We start from the raw sequence: 13845 nt of genomic DNA, 5'->3' as shown, positions 1-13845 counted from the left end.
TGGGGGGGGAGAACTTCGTAGTTATAGGGTCCTTTGTATTGATGAACACCCGTAACATGCTTACAACCAAAACGAGAATCATTTCAGTGGGATTACAATGCTATATCTTACGAGGCCATTATATGTTCTCATCATTAATCCTGAATCCTGCAATGGTCTAATATTCGTTGACAAGTTAGGGCTTTTTAAAGTCTTTCATCTGTACACGGTGGAACAGTATTATCCTTATTTCATAGTCTCCATGTATCCACTTACTCTCACTGCATAGGACCTATATTTGATTACATGAAGCTCTTTTTTGCATGTTCCTCCAGTTCAAACGTGTCATTTATCTTGCACTTGCGAGCGGAACTACTTTGAAGCCCCTGTACAACTGTCCCGCCCAAAATTGACACGAGCCGATAGCACACGAATATGCGACTTGTGAATTTCGCACCGAAGATCAGCCCCGGACACCACACACGAACCACGCTATAGTCTACAAGTAATTATGATACCTGTCCTCGATATCATCTAGTCACTTCAGACTTGTTCTTTATTTCTCCGTCTTTATATTAGCTAGCATATTAACGTTTTCTCGTCATGTTGTTTCCATAGCAACAGCAACTTCCTCCGCCTTCAACATAATATATACTGATCCTTTTATTGTCACAGGAGACAAAATTGGGCTTTATTTACTAATATCTTCTCCATGGCAGTTTTGTTGTGAATAAAACAGATGGAACCCGACGATCAAAGGAACATGTCTCAACAGCGGCTACTGATCGCTAACACCCTGGGACCCGTTCGTCGAGGGCATCTTACAGCCAAAGAATTTTGCACCGCCGCCTGCTCCCGAAGCTTGCTGCCCCGGAGCTGAGAATCCACCGGCGGCTCATACGATGGCCTTAAGATGCCCTCACGAATGGCCCGGTATGTTCGCTACGATCAGCAGGCCGAATTCGACATTTCCTTAAATCGTAGTGTCCATCGGTGTTCAATTTCCGGGCAGTGGCGCAGGGCTTTAGGACTGTCATAACAGGCGCGTGCTGTAGTTGTTATCTATGTTAGCGGGAGTGCGCATCAATGTTCTGTTAACCTAAGAGACGAAGCAGAGTAACCGCACCAGAAATCCAGTGTCCCATGAAAAAGGCGAAATGTGTTCTATCTCGCGTCCTGCTTGAGCCCCAGGGTTGTCAATTCATTCCGATAGCTATTGCTCTAGACAGAATAGTCGCCAGACCATTCTTGACACTACCACGTGACATGTTGTGTGCTGCTGTCGTAGTGCTAGAAAAGGAACACAAGAGGTCTTTAATATCCAGCCCGCTGTCAGACGGATGAAGGTGAAACTTTCCATTCAGCAGGAAAAAAGTCTGACAGTCCTCCGCAGAACCATCTGGCTCTCTGCCTGCTGCCGCTGCAGCTCATCTGAGCGTGTGTTGTGCTGGTGTGTGTGTGTGTGTGTGTGGTGTGAGGTGTTGTGTTGGTGTGTGGTTAGGTGTGTGCTGTTGTGTGTGGTGTGTGTGTGTTGTGTGTTGTGTGTGTGTGGTGTGTGTGTGTGTGTGCTGTGTGGTGTGTGTGTGCACACTCGCTAATGAGTGTTGGAGTCAGTTGCTGATTGCCGATCCGCTGCTTTTCTGCGATCAGTGTGACTGTTTGATCCGGTTTTCTTCTCTGCCTCTCTCTCTTGGATGTGACACACACACACACACATACACAACACACACACACACACAACACACACACACACACCACACACACACACACCACACCACCTCTCTCTCGCCAGCCATCTGTCATGTTTCTGCGGTTCACAGGCTCATGTCCAGTATCTGAGTATCTCGCTTGACTCCTCTCGTCTCCTTCTGGTACTCGTCTTGATGTTTCATCTTTACTTCCTTCTCTCTTTTCTCATCCAAGCCCAGTGCACGCTCTCATTCTCAGCACGCGCACTCCTCGCGTTTTTCTCTAGATGACTGTAAAACTTTCCTAAAGTTATCGTCTCGTTCTTTCGGGGAAACTCTGTTTACGTCTCCTCGTCTGTCTCAGAGCTCCCAGAGAACCAGCGCCTGTCATAAACACAACAACACACACATCACCACACACACACAAACACACACACACACACACAACACAACACCACACACACACAACACAACAGAGTGAGGTCGAATGATCACAATGCAGTGCATGTCAAACACATTACAGTTTCACACCACAGACCTGAATCACAAAACAACTGCAGAAGTCAGTCAGGCAGAATCATTAAGCATTCAGAGCGTTTGGGAGTACGAGAAGATGAAGAACGAAAAACTTCATGAACAACACTCAAGCCCACTCATGCCCCTTTCACACCAACGCGGTTTCCGTTCCAGCTTCCGTGCCTGTTCGCTCTTGCTGGTTAGGTAACCGGTTTTTCTTTTCAGCCCCGAAGCAGATTAGAAATTAATATACTACTTCTTCACCTTATACTTCTTCTCCAGAGTGCGGTGGTTGCATTGTTTATTGATATGTTTCAGCGGCTTACCGAGCTGCTGCAGTGCGCGCCCGTGTTTGCATCAAAACGCGTTATGAACGTGTTTCTCTGGTATAAAATGGGTGATGTTAGCGCATAGCAACCTGAAGCTAAACTGCGACTATCTTGACTACTTGTGTTGCCTATCCTAATTGTGGCATAAGCCGTCTTTTCTACGGCCACATTTTACCGGCGTATTTTCATATGATTGCTACTTGTGATTGTCAGGTGACACTGTGCAGCCATGTAGTATGATTCCATCCGATATGGCTGCCTCTCCAAACACAACCGTCTGCCATGCTCACAATGATCAATGACAGTCGAACTGTGGTCCAAGTACACGGCACCAAATAACAGAGATCACACGAAGCCTGGTTAGTGTTTCCTGACGCTTTAATAGGTCGTGTTTGCGTTCTAGTCACTTGCTCAAGCACGTACCGCTTGTTACAACTTTAATGTGCGTACTCGCCATAAACTGTTAGCTCAGGTTGATCCGCCTGACCGCCGCCTCCGATGTAAGCTGTGAAGATATGTGTTCTTGCCTCTAGGAGCATCCCGGCCAAATTTTTTGGTGTCTGAAGAGCACCGGGTTTCGGAGCTTAGAGGCCGGTGATGAACGGAAGAACCGGTGCGTATCAGGCTCCTAGCTCCGAACTGCGGCCCTGAACCGATTGGTGTGAAAGGGGCCATGAGACAGGACTGTCAAGTAACCTATATCACCACCTCTTAAATTAAAAGTATGTTTAGTTATGTAGGAAGACGCAGAAGGTCTCAATCACTACATGATCGAATGTGGAAAGCATATGGACGCTACAGAGGAAGTGCTGTCGTATTATCATAATCAAAGCATTCAAAACAACACATTGAATATGTGATTGCAAGTGATTGATGAATGCAGACTCCAATGAATGCAGCTTAAATGCAAAATCTTTGATGTTGAGAAAGTGAAACAAACGATGGCTCTCGCCGCACCCAGCACGATGGGCATCTCCTCCAAAAGGAAAATTGTTGTACCTTGGTCAGTCGCTTATCATCTTTCCACCAAGATTGGACAACAATGTAAGCGAAAGTTGCTAGCTGAAAATGACATACTGACACTCGAACAGAGTTACACGCTGAGCGGACACAGTTAAGTAAGAAAGTGTGTTAATTATGTTAACGCAAGAGTAGAACATCAGTGTGTTGCGTTAGCTGACGCTACAGAGAATGAGGAAGTGTGTTATTTCATTTATAAAACGTCGCTCCACCTTAAACACTTGACTATCTGTTGCAATTATTGTTCCTACTGAGGGGTGTTCGACGGTGCGGTTTTCTAAATCGCGAAAATAATTGCTACAACGTTGCTATCCCGACACCACTTGGACCTCAGCATATAAAGTCATTCTTACCATGTGGAGAATGAGACAAAAGTGCCTCGGAGCTGACCAACGTTGGCATCCTCCCAAAACCAAATGGGTTCCTGCTGCGTCGTCCTTGAACAGATTGACAAAAGTTGGGCTGCTCGCCTGACAGACAAACAACATCGACTTGAGATGCGAAAAACAATTGCGTTCTTGTCAAGAGACATGAGAACAGTCAAATGAGTTGCATCGAAGACGGGCTACACACCAGGGTAGAAGACCAGAGGGTGGGAGTACTGGGAGTACAAATAACTTCGTTTACTGTACTATAAGTACATTTCTCTGGGTATCAGTACTGTTACTCCACTACTAATTTTTCGCACTTTTTACTTTGACTTCTTACATTTTTCAACCCAAATAACCTGAACTTTCTACATTCTTTACTGTTGAACCTAAATACCTGTACTTCTACTTCTTACATGTTGAACACAAATACCTGTATTTCTACTCTCTACATGTTGAACTCAAATACCTGTTTTCTACTTCTAATTTGAACCCAAATACCGCTGTACTTATCTACTCTTAATGTTGAACAGATACCATGGTACTTTCTACTTTCTCATTTTCCAAACAGGCTGGTTCGCTATTAGTCTGAATGGCCACTGCTGTTTGGTGGCGTGATCATTATGTATTTAGAGTCATTGCGTGCCTATTGGATTTGAACACGATCCGTGTATCCATTCTTTCCTGGCTTCTCTAAGAAGAGGGACCAATGGAAAACGTTGTCATGTTGCCGTTGTTCCGCTGGAACATATTAGCTAACAATGACATTATTGTTCTATTAATATAAAGGCGAGGACCTCAGGGTACATCTTTAAAACACGCGCCTCTTTACCTGAATAACATTTCAAGCCTCTTTAGCTTTACTTGAGTAACCAGAGTTTAGTCAGTACTTCTACTTCACCAGAGTACTTTTAACACGAGTATATGTACTTCTACTTGAGTAAAGGAGTGTTGTGTACTTTTGCCTCTCTGGTAACGCTTTAGTTAGACTCAAATAGATCTAACTTGTATAAGAATCAACTAGTATGGAATATAAAATACAGCATAAAACAACAAAGAAAATCGAGCTACAGTTGCATGCTGGGTGTTTGTGCAGAGCATCTCGTTCCGGGTGTGGCGTGCGGCGGCCTCTCTGGAGAGCTGCCCTGGCAGCCAGAGTGGGTCCGTCTTCAGGTAAGAAACACCCGTACGTCTTCCCCGAGGGGACGCCTAACCACCTACATCAGTAAGTCTCTGAACAGTCTTTACTCATATCAATATCCGGGATCCCCCCCCCCGGTTTTGAAATCCCCAGATTTCTGGGGTCTCAAGGTTGGCTAGTAGTGGCCAGAGTCTGTGCTCAATGCAAAGCCACGAACTAAAATCAGCGCACTCTAGTAGTAGTACCAGGGCGGCCCTGGCCAATTGTGGGCCTTACGCAAAGTTAATGATGAGGCCTACTGTGTGCGGCGTGACGGGGTCTAGTGAGCCTCGCACGGCGCGTGGCACCTTGACCTGTAGGTGCGCCGCATTTGGCGCTTCAGAGTGAGGCCCCTCCGCGAGGTGAAGCCCCCGCAAGATGAGGCCCCTCCACAGATGGAGGCCCCTCCGCGGGGGTGAGCCCCTCCCGCAAGATGAGGCCCCCTCACCGCAAGATGAGGCCACTCCGCAGATGAGGCCCCTCCGCAAGATGAGGCTCCTCCGCAAGATGAGCCCGGCTCCGCAAGCGAGGCCCCCTCGCGCGAAGATCGAGGCCCCTCGAAGATGCAGGCCCGCTCGGCTCGCAAGATGAGGCCCTCAGGAGGAGTAAAGCCTTCCGCAGGTGAGCCCCTCCGCGAGGTGAGGCCCCTCAGGCAGGGGAAGCCCCCTACCGCAACGGTGAGCCTCCGCAAGATAAGGCCCCCGCAAGATGAGGCCCCCTCCGCAAGATAGGCCCCCTCCGCAAGATGAGGCCCTCTGTGAGATGGGACCCCTCCGGCAAGAGAAGCCCCGCTCGCAAGATGAGGCCCCTCCCAAGATGAGGCCCCTCAGGAGGGTAAGGCCCTCCGCAAGATTGGAGCCCCTCGCAGAAGATGAGGCTCCTCGCAAGATGAGGCCGCCGCAAGATAATGGCCGCTCCGCAAGCGTCGAGCCCCTCCGCAAGATGAGGCGCCCCCTCCGCAAGGTGCAGGCACCCTCAAGGAGGGTAGGCCCTTGCCGCAAGTGCAGGCCCCTCCGAAGATGAGGCCCCCTCAGGAGGGTAAGGCCCCTCCGCAGGTGAAGGCCCCTCCGCAAGGTGAGGCCCCCTCGCGCAAGATAAGGCCCTCCGCAAGATGATGGCCCCTCGCAAGATGAGGCCCCCTCTGTCGAGATGAGGCCCCTCGCAAGATGAAGCCCGCTCCGAGAAGGCCCCCTCCGGAAGATGAGGCGAGCGAGGGTACAGGCCCCTCCGAAAGATAGGCCCGCTCCCGCAGATGAGGCCCCTCCGCAAGATAAGGCCCCCTCGCAAGATAAAGCCCCCCCGCAGATGAGGCCCCCTCTGTGAGATGAGGCCCCTCCGCAAGAGGAAAGCCCGCTCCGCAAGATGAGCCCCTCCGCAAGATGAGGCCCCTTAGGAGGGTGAGGCCTCGAGATGAGGCCGCTCGGCAAGATGAGGCCCCCTCTGTGAGATGAGGCCCTTGTAGGAGGCTGGTAAGGCCCCCTCCGAAAGATGAGGGCCCCCGCAAGATCGAAGCCCGCTAACCCGCAAGATGAGGCCCCTCCGCATGGAATGAGGCCCCTTAGGAGGGTACAGGACCCCCTCCAAAGCTGAGGCCGCTCGCAAGGAATGAGGCACCCTCCGCAAGAGTGAGGGCCCCTTAGGAGGTAAGGCCTCCGCAAGATGAGGCCCCTTCCGCAAGATGAGGCCGCTGCGCAAGATGAGGCCCGCTGATCCGCGGTGAGGCCCCTCCCCGCAAGGCTAGGCCCACGCAGTCTGGTGATCGCCTGTAGGGAGGGAGGGGCTCTGAGCAGTAACCCACTAGTATTGTATTTAGTCTGTTGAACTGTCTAAGGTCAATAGGCGTTTAGAGTTGTGTTGTATCTCTAGAGATTGCATCTTGGCTTGCATTTGTCATGAGGGTCAAGTGTGGTGAATGTGCAAGTGTGTGTTCCTTAATCTCATGTGGTCCCTGGCAGAAAGGAGGCGTGAGAGGTGGCCTATATCGAACAAATGCTAACCACGGCTCTTTGTGAAGTTGTGTTTCTGTGTTTCTGAATGCATGGGTGTGGCTTTTGTGAATCTGTGATTGTTCTTCAAGATTAAAGGCTTTACTGTCATATCACAATCAGTTACAGCGTATCTCAGGCTCCTTCAACGAATGCAACATCTTGTATACTTTACATGATTAGTATCCGTGACATGCAAATTCTCACTCTGAAGAGCCTTGCACTTCAACTAACTTCGTCCTCCAACTAATAAGTACATCCACTAACATAGTCTGCTGACTGACTGCTGTTTGACTGATGTATCAAGCGGAAGCGCGTCTGAGCTGTGTTCGCCGCACTGAAAGCTGTTTACGTCATATGTTAAAGTGGATTACAGCTGCCTGGAGCTCATTTGAGACTACGGAGGACAATATCATCTCTATCGCTTCAAGCTGTATTTCTGCTTCTGTGCCCCTTAAACATTCACACAGAAATATGTTTACGGCACTCCAATATCCATTAACAGGCCCAATGTGCTCGACGGGCATGTTGATTAATCTCATATAAACTGATTAATCCCATGGCTACAAGGCGCGCCTCTGGTAACATTCCAGAGTACAAACTGAAGCACTTTGACTTATACGTTATCATAGTGTTATATAGTAAGAAGTCAGACAACAAGGGAAAGGTCTAAAATCATCGACAACAGTGCTCTTTCTAGAGGGTCACAAAGAGAAAATGTGTAATATCGCAGTATACTCCGTAGAGTATAGCACTTGTTAGTAGTTCGGTTCTCTGTCGAGGAAATCTGGTGAAACCTTTGCAGATTCATTAAACGCTCATGTGACTTTTATGCACATTCAAATGATACAATGATGCAATTAATTATTTGGCATTCAATCTCTGATGGTCTTCGTGCTTCTCACCTGCCACAAACAATGATGTCAGTGCTTTAGGGAGAAGGTTTCACTAGTGTGGGGTGTGTTGTGTTGTTCTTAGTCTTAAAGCTGGACTTTCATGCTAATATTATGAATAATATAGTGCAGGACCATACTACTATCAAGGCATAGTATACTTTTCATTTTTCCAAAACGTACAAACAATCTGATTTTAGCCATTCCTCATTTAGCTCATTTAACACTGCGTCTCATGCTCGGATTCATGAGAAAGCAACATCTGGTGGCCTGAAACTATGTACTACAGTCACGACTCCAGAGCTTTCCGAACGGTCATGTTCCGGTGCTGTATCTCCTGTTTGGTGGAGTTGGCCCAATAGCCTGTTAGCGCCACTTCTGGTGACGTTCTAGAAGGTTCAAATCTGGATCAGTCGTATAAGATCGTTCGCAGCCCCTCTTTTTAGAGATTTGGGTATGGAGGGCGAAAATAGAGAGGGTTGTGGTTTTCTGGACACTTGGTGAGTTCTGAACACCGGGGACACATATTACATCGTAATACAAAGACGTACAAAATATCCATTTGCTGATAGGTCACTTTATGAACAGTTTATATTAAAACATGTTTGGTCCTACAGTATAAATGTTTCTGTGTACATCTGCGTCGACTCTTGTTTAACTTTAGCCAACAATAAGAAACCTGTAGTTGATATATTCCGAGAAAAAATCTGCTTTCCGATCACATATATTGTGTTGTAAACCTGCTGTTAACCTCCCCTTCTGCTGTTCTTCATTTAATCAGCTCTGGATTATCTCACTAGCGCCTTCTACTCCCAACGCATGCTTGAACAGAGGGCACATTTCCTCCATCTCTCTCCCCATTTACCAATTTTCTCTCTCTCTGGTAATTAGCTATTAGCTGAGTTTCTGTGAGTGTGTGACTATCTCATTGAAATGAACAGAAACCCTTTCATTACAGGGCAATACACCAGTGCGTTGGCGGTTTAATGAATAGTATAGTATTGATTATAGCCTTTGTCTAGTAGTAAAGTATTGCGTATAATACAGCATAGTATTGTAAAGTATAGTAATAGCTTAGTTAGTCCGAGTAGTAGTAAAATCTTGTTAAGTATAATATAGTATTACCCCCAGTGTAGTTATAGTCTAGTATCAGCAGGGTTTCCGTTAGCCGGTAATTACGGTTTTTCGCTGTAACATTTTAATAAAAACGGTAAATTTCAAAACTGCCGTCAAAATGTCTGGATGCTCCGCATCGATTTGGCCGTCGATCATTACCCGCCGTATATCCACTCTTAATAGTTTGATCTGTGCTCTCTATATAAGGCCGATCAGGAGAGCTGGATTTGATCGTATGGAATAAACGCGAGTGAAAGTGTAACCGGACGCGAGAGAGAGATCAGATCAGCTGCGCTCCATATCACCTGAAGGCCCCGCCACGTTTAGCGCGGCTGCATGAGAAACTGGACGGGCTGTCAGGAGAGGAGAGAGAGGAGAAGGGGAAAAACAGAGGGTCTGTTTTCTCCCGAGTTATTATCCAAAGTTATGTAAACCTTTGAATAATGTACTTCCTCTCTACTACAAGTAGTTTCTTTGATGTAATAATTATATTTCTGTTTGTTGTTTGGGGAAGCACATCATTTATTGAAAAATGAATCTGAACTTTCGATCTGTTACGATTATAAACTGAAGCAATATAAAAATGAGCCCCATTAACTGAGTTTTAAACATCAGCATATCCGGTCATAGTCCAGTAATTACCTGCTAACGGAAACTCTGCTACACAATTCTTATTATTATTATTATTGAAACATGACCGGTAAGTTTCAAATTTGTCTGGTAAAATAAATTCTGTTCGGACATTTGACCGGCGAGAAAAAATCCTAGCGGAAACCCTGATATACAGTACATAAAATACAGCTTTAAATATATTACATAGTTGCCCATGTCATAGTATAGTATATGACTGCGAAAGTGAGCTCACAGAAACTAAATGACAGCACTTCATCTCAAAATAACTCCTGGGATCTGCTGCATGTCGCACACAGAGGATGAACTCCTGTAGAAGTTCATCAAGTCACGAACCTCAGCATGTGAGCAAGGCATTAGCACTGCCAGGGTTGGAAGCTGGGGTTCCTTCTGTGGCTTTAAAGTTTATAGGCTGAGAAAAGCACCAGCGCTGAGAGTTCGGATGAGCTTAGTTCCCAAACCGAAGACTCCCGCTGATCAACGGCACTTTAGATCAAAGCCTGCTCGGCTCGTAGAAACGTACAGTTTTCTGTCGACACAAAACCAGACTTGTCCCTCCTGCAGTCGTTCTGTTTTCTCCCTGATGGCCAGTATCGAGGCAGCATCTGTTTTTTAGCAGACGACGATGTGTTTTATTCGTATCACGATGTTTGTGATCTGATGTCTGCTCGCATGTTGTTCTGCTAGTTAATTAGCCGGAGGCACTGTGTGTGAGGAATATGCTGAATAAAAATGGCTTCTTAATAATTTGATTACAAAGATTATGCTGTTTCTCCCTCGTCGAAGCCTGCTGCGGTGTCTCCTCGCGCGCGTGTGTGTGTGTGTGTGTTTTTTTAATTGTGAGTCTGTGCTTGACACGTATTTATGTTTATACGCCTACAAGCAACTCATATCCTCTCTCTCTTCCCCTTTCATTAAACCGCCAACGCCACTGTGTGTATTGCCTGTAATGAAGGGTTTCTGTCATTTCAATGAGATAGTTCACAACTCACAGAAACTCAGCTAATAGCTAATTACCAGAGAGAGAGAACTTGTCCTCCGACCTTATTTAACTTCTTGTCGGGTCTTTTTTTTGCCTCCCAAATGGTCCGTCCCCAAAATTTGTGGTTATATATACACCTAAGTCTTTTGTACCTAAACAAGAGATATTAAAAGTTGAATGTCCCAAAACAAACAACACGTTTCAATTTGTTCTCCAGTGCCCGTTACATGTGTCTTTGTAAAATATGACATCCACTGGTTTGACAAAATTATTTGGGATAGTACGTTTATGTGGAAAACAAATGCAGAAAGTATGTACTTATACACAAGGGGCCACACAAGTCCCTTTAGACAAGAAATGGAGCGGTTTTTAAACAGTCTTTTGTGTTTTTTGAGAGAGAAAAAGGAGGTATGGGTTTAGAGATTTTTGCCCGACGTTGCACTAGACTATGTCTGAACTAGTCTAAAGCTTTTAATAGACTGCAGTCTTTGTCTCCTCGGAGGCGGATATAACCCGTATTGAAAAGAGGTGGATAGTCCCCTATACCACCCAGCCCGGGTGCCGGGTAACGGCGAGCTTTCGGTGGACACCTCTGCGGACAAATCAAGCATACGGTCCGGGCATCCACGCGCGACATCAGACGGTGTTTTCCGTTGGCTTCTTTCTGAAGAAGTGTCTTAGTCGGGGGGACGTTTTTGTCCCCGGCCCTTTTGTCGTTTATCTCCGCTTACCTCCGTCACCCGATTTTACGTAACTAGACAAAACCATAAAACTTTTTTTTTGAAAGTTTTGTACATAAATATATCAAATACCGGGATGTTATATAAATAAGTTTATATCCGTACTATCCAGGTGAAAATTGAAATTTGGTGTATGTGTGGTGTATCAATTTGGAATGGGAGTTCTGCTGTAGTAACAAATCAACCGGTCTTAGCCTCTTCGTGTTCTGGGAGTCTCTAAACTCAAACCGGTTTATTAATTAACGAGTATACATAGTAAATAAACGGTATTTTCGAGTGTACTAAATAGATATACGTTTACAAAAAAAGTGGTCAAAAGGAGCTGTCCACGTTGGTTCTTTTCTAACCTATCCGTCGAAGATTCTAGTTATTAGATAACCGGACTCCAACACCTAAGACTGAGCAACCTAGGACTGGCACCTAGGAACCTGAGCACCTAGGACTAAGCCCTAGGACTGAGCACCTAAGGACTGAGAACCTAGGACTCCAGCACCTAAGAGCTGAGCCACCTAGGACTCAGCACCTAGGACTGAGCACCTAGGACTCAGTACCTAGGACTGAGCCACCTAGGACTCAGCCACCCAGGACTGAGCACCTTAGGACTCAGTACCTAGGAACTGAGAACCTAGGGCTCAGCCACCTAAGACTGAGAACCCTAGGACTCAGGACCTAAGACTGAAGCACCTAGGACTCAGCACCAGGACTTGAGCACCAGGACTCAGCACCTAAGATCAAGCACCTAAGCTGAGCCACCTAGGACTCAGCACCCTAGGACTGAGCGACCTAGTGACTGAGCACGCTAGGACTGAGCACCTAAAGGACCTGAGCACGCTAGACTGAGCACCTGGACCTCAGCACCTAGGCCCTGAGTCCTTAGTGCCTGAGTCCTAGGCTGCTCAAAGTCCTAGGTGCTCGAGTCCTAGTGCTCAGTCCTAGGTGCTCAGTCCTAGGTGTCTCAGTCCTAGGTGCTGAGTCCTAGGTGCCTCAGTCTTAGGTGCTAGTCTTAGTGCTGAGTCCAGGTGCTCAGTCCCTGGGGTGCTGAGTCCTAGGTGCTCAGTCTTAGGTCCTGAGTCCTAGGTTCTCAGTCTTAGGTGCTGAGTCCTAGGTTCCTCAGTCCTAGGTACGAGTCCTAGGTGCTCAGTCCTGGGTGCTGAGTTCCTAGGTGCTCAGTCCGTAGGTACCTGAAGTCCTAGGTGCTCAGTCGCAGTGCTCGAGTCCTAGGTGCTCAGTCTTAGTGCTGAGTCCTAGGTTCTCAGTCCTAGGTGCCAGTCCTAGGTGCTTAGTCCTTAGGTGCTCAAAGTCCTAGGTGCTCAGTCCTAGGTGCTCAGTCCTAGGTGTTGAGTCCGTATCTAATAAACTAGAATCTTCTCGACGATAAGGTAAAAAGACCAACGGTGACAGCTCCTTGACGCACTTTTGTAAACGTATATTATTAGTACACTGAAAAATACCGTAATTTACTATGGTTACTAACGTTAATTAATAACCGTTGAGTTTAGAGACTTAGAAACACGAAGAGTAGACGGTTGTTTGTTACTACAGCAGACTCACCATTCCAAATGATACACCCACACATACACAACAAAATCAATTTCACCTGGATAGTACGATTAAACTTATTATATAACAATCCTCCCACCCCCCGGTATGGATATATTTTGTACAGAAACTTCAAAAAAAAAAGTTTTAATGGTTTGTCTAGTACGGTAAAATCGGTAACGGAGTAAGCGAGATAACGGACAAAGGTCGGGACAAAAACGTCCCCCGCTAAGACGACCTCTTCAGAAGAAGCGGAACGAAACACCGTCTGATGTGCGGTGGATGTCGGACCGTATGCTTGTATGTCGCGAGGCCACGAAGCTGCCGTTACCGGCACCGGGCTGGGGGGGTAAGGGGACTATCCACCTCTCAACGGGTATATCCTGCCTCGAGGAGCAAAAGAACGCAGTCTATTTAAAAGTTTAGACCTAGTCAAGACTATAGTCTAGGAAAACGTCGGGGCCAAAAATCTCTAAACCCATACCTACCTTTTCTCCTCTCCAACACAAAAAGACTGTAAAACGCGCTCAAGGGACTGTGGTGGCCCCTGTGTATAAGTACATACTTTCTGCATGTTTGCCACATAAAACTTACTATCCCAAATAATTTGTCAAACGCGAGTGGATGTCATCATTTACAAAAGACACATGTAACGGGCACTGTAAACCAAATTGAAACGTTGTTGTTTGGAACTCACTTTAATATCTCTTGTTTAGGTACAAAGACCTAGGTGTAATATAACACAAAATTTGGACGACATTTCGGGGAGGGAAGACGACAAGAAAGTAAATAAGGTCGAGACAAGTAGAGTGATCGCCGAAATGAGTGGTGGGACGCAACTTGTCTCCCCGTGGTAAAGGAGGTTAGAGAGAGGAGTAAA

At 46.6% G+C, this 13845-nt stretch overlaps 1 protein-coding gene across 1 annotated transcript in view; it reads left to right on the top strand.

The window, feature by feature from the left end:
• The window catches only part of tbc1d9 (TBC1 domain family, member 9 (with GRAM domain)), a 51627-nt gene that overhangs the window by 30351 nt on the left and 7431 nt on the right, over positions 1–13845 (top strand). The window lies entirely within an intron of this gene.

This window comes from Notothenia coriiceps, unplaced genomic scaffold, assembly GCF_000735185.1.
Source record: "Notothenia coriiceps isolate Sejong01 unplaced genomic scaffold, NC01 NC01_scaffold00000339, whole genome shotgun sequence".
Classification (NCBI taxonomy): domain Eukaryota; kingdom Metazoa; phylum Chordata; class Actinopteri; order Perciformes; family Nototheniidae; genus Notothenia; species Notothenia coriiceps.
This window is presented reverse-complemented; position numbering and strand designations above follow the sequence as displayed.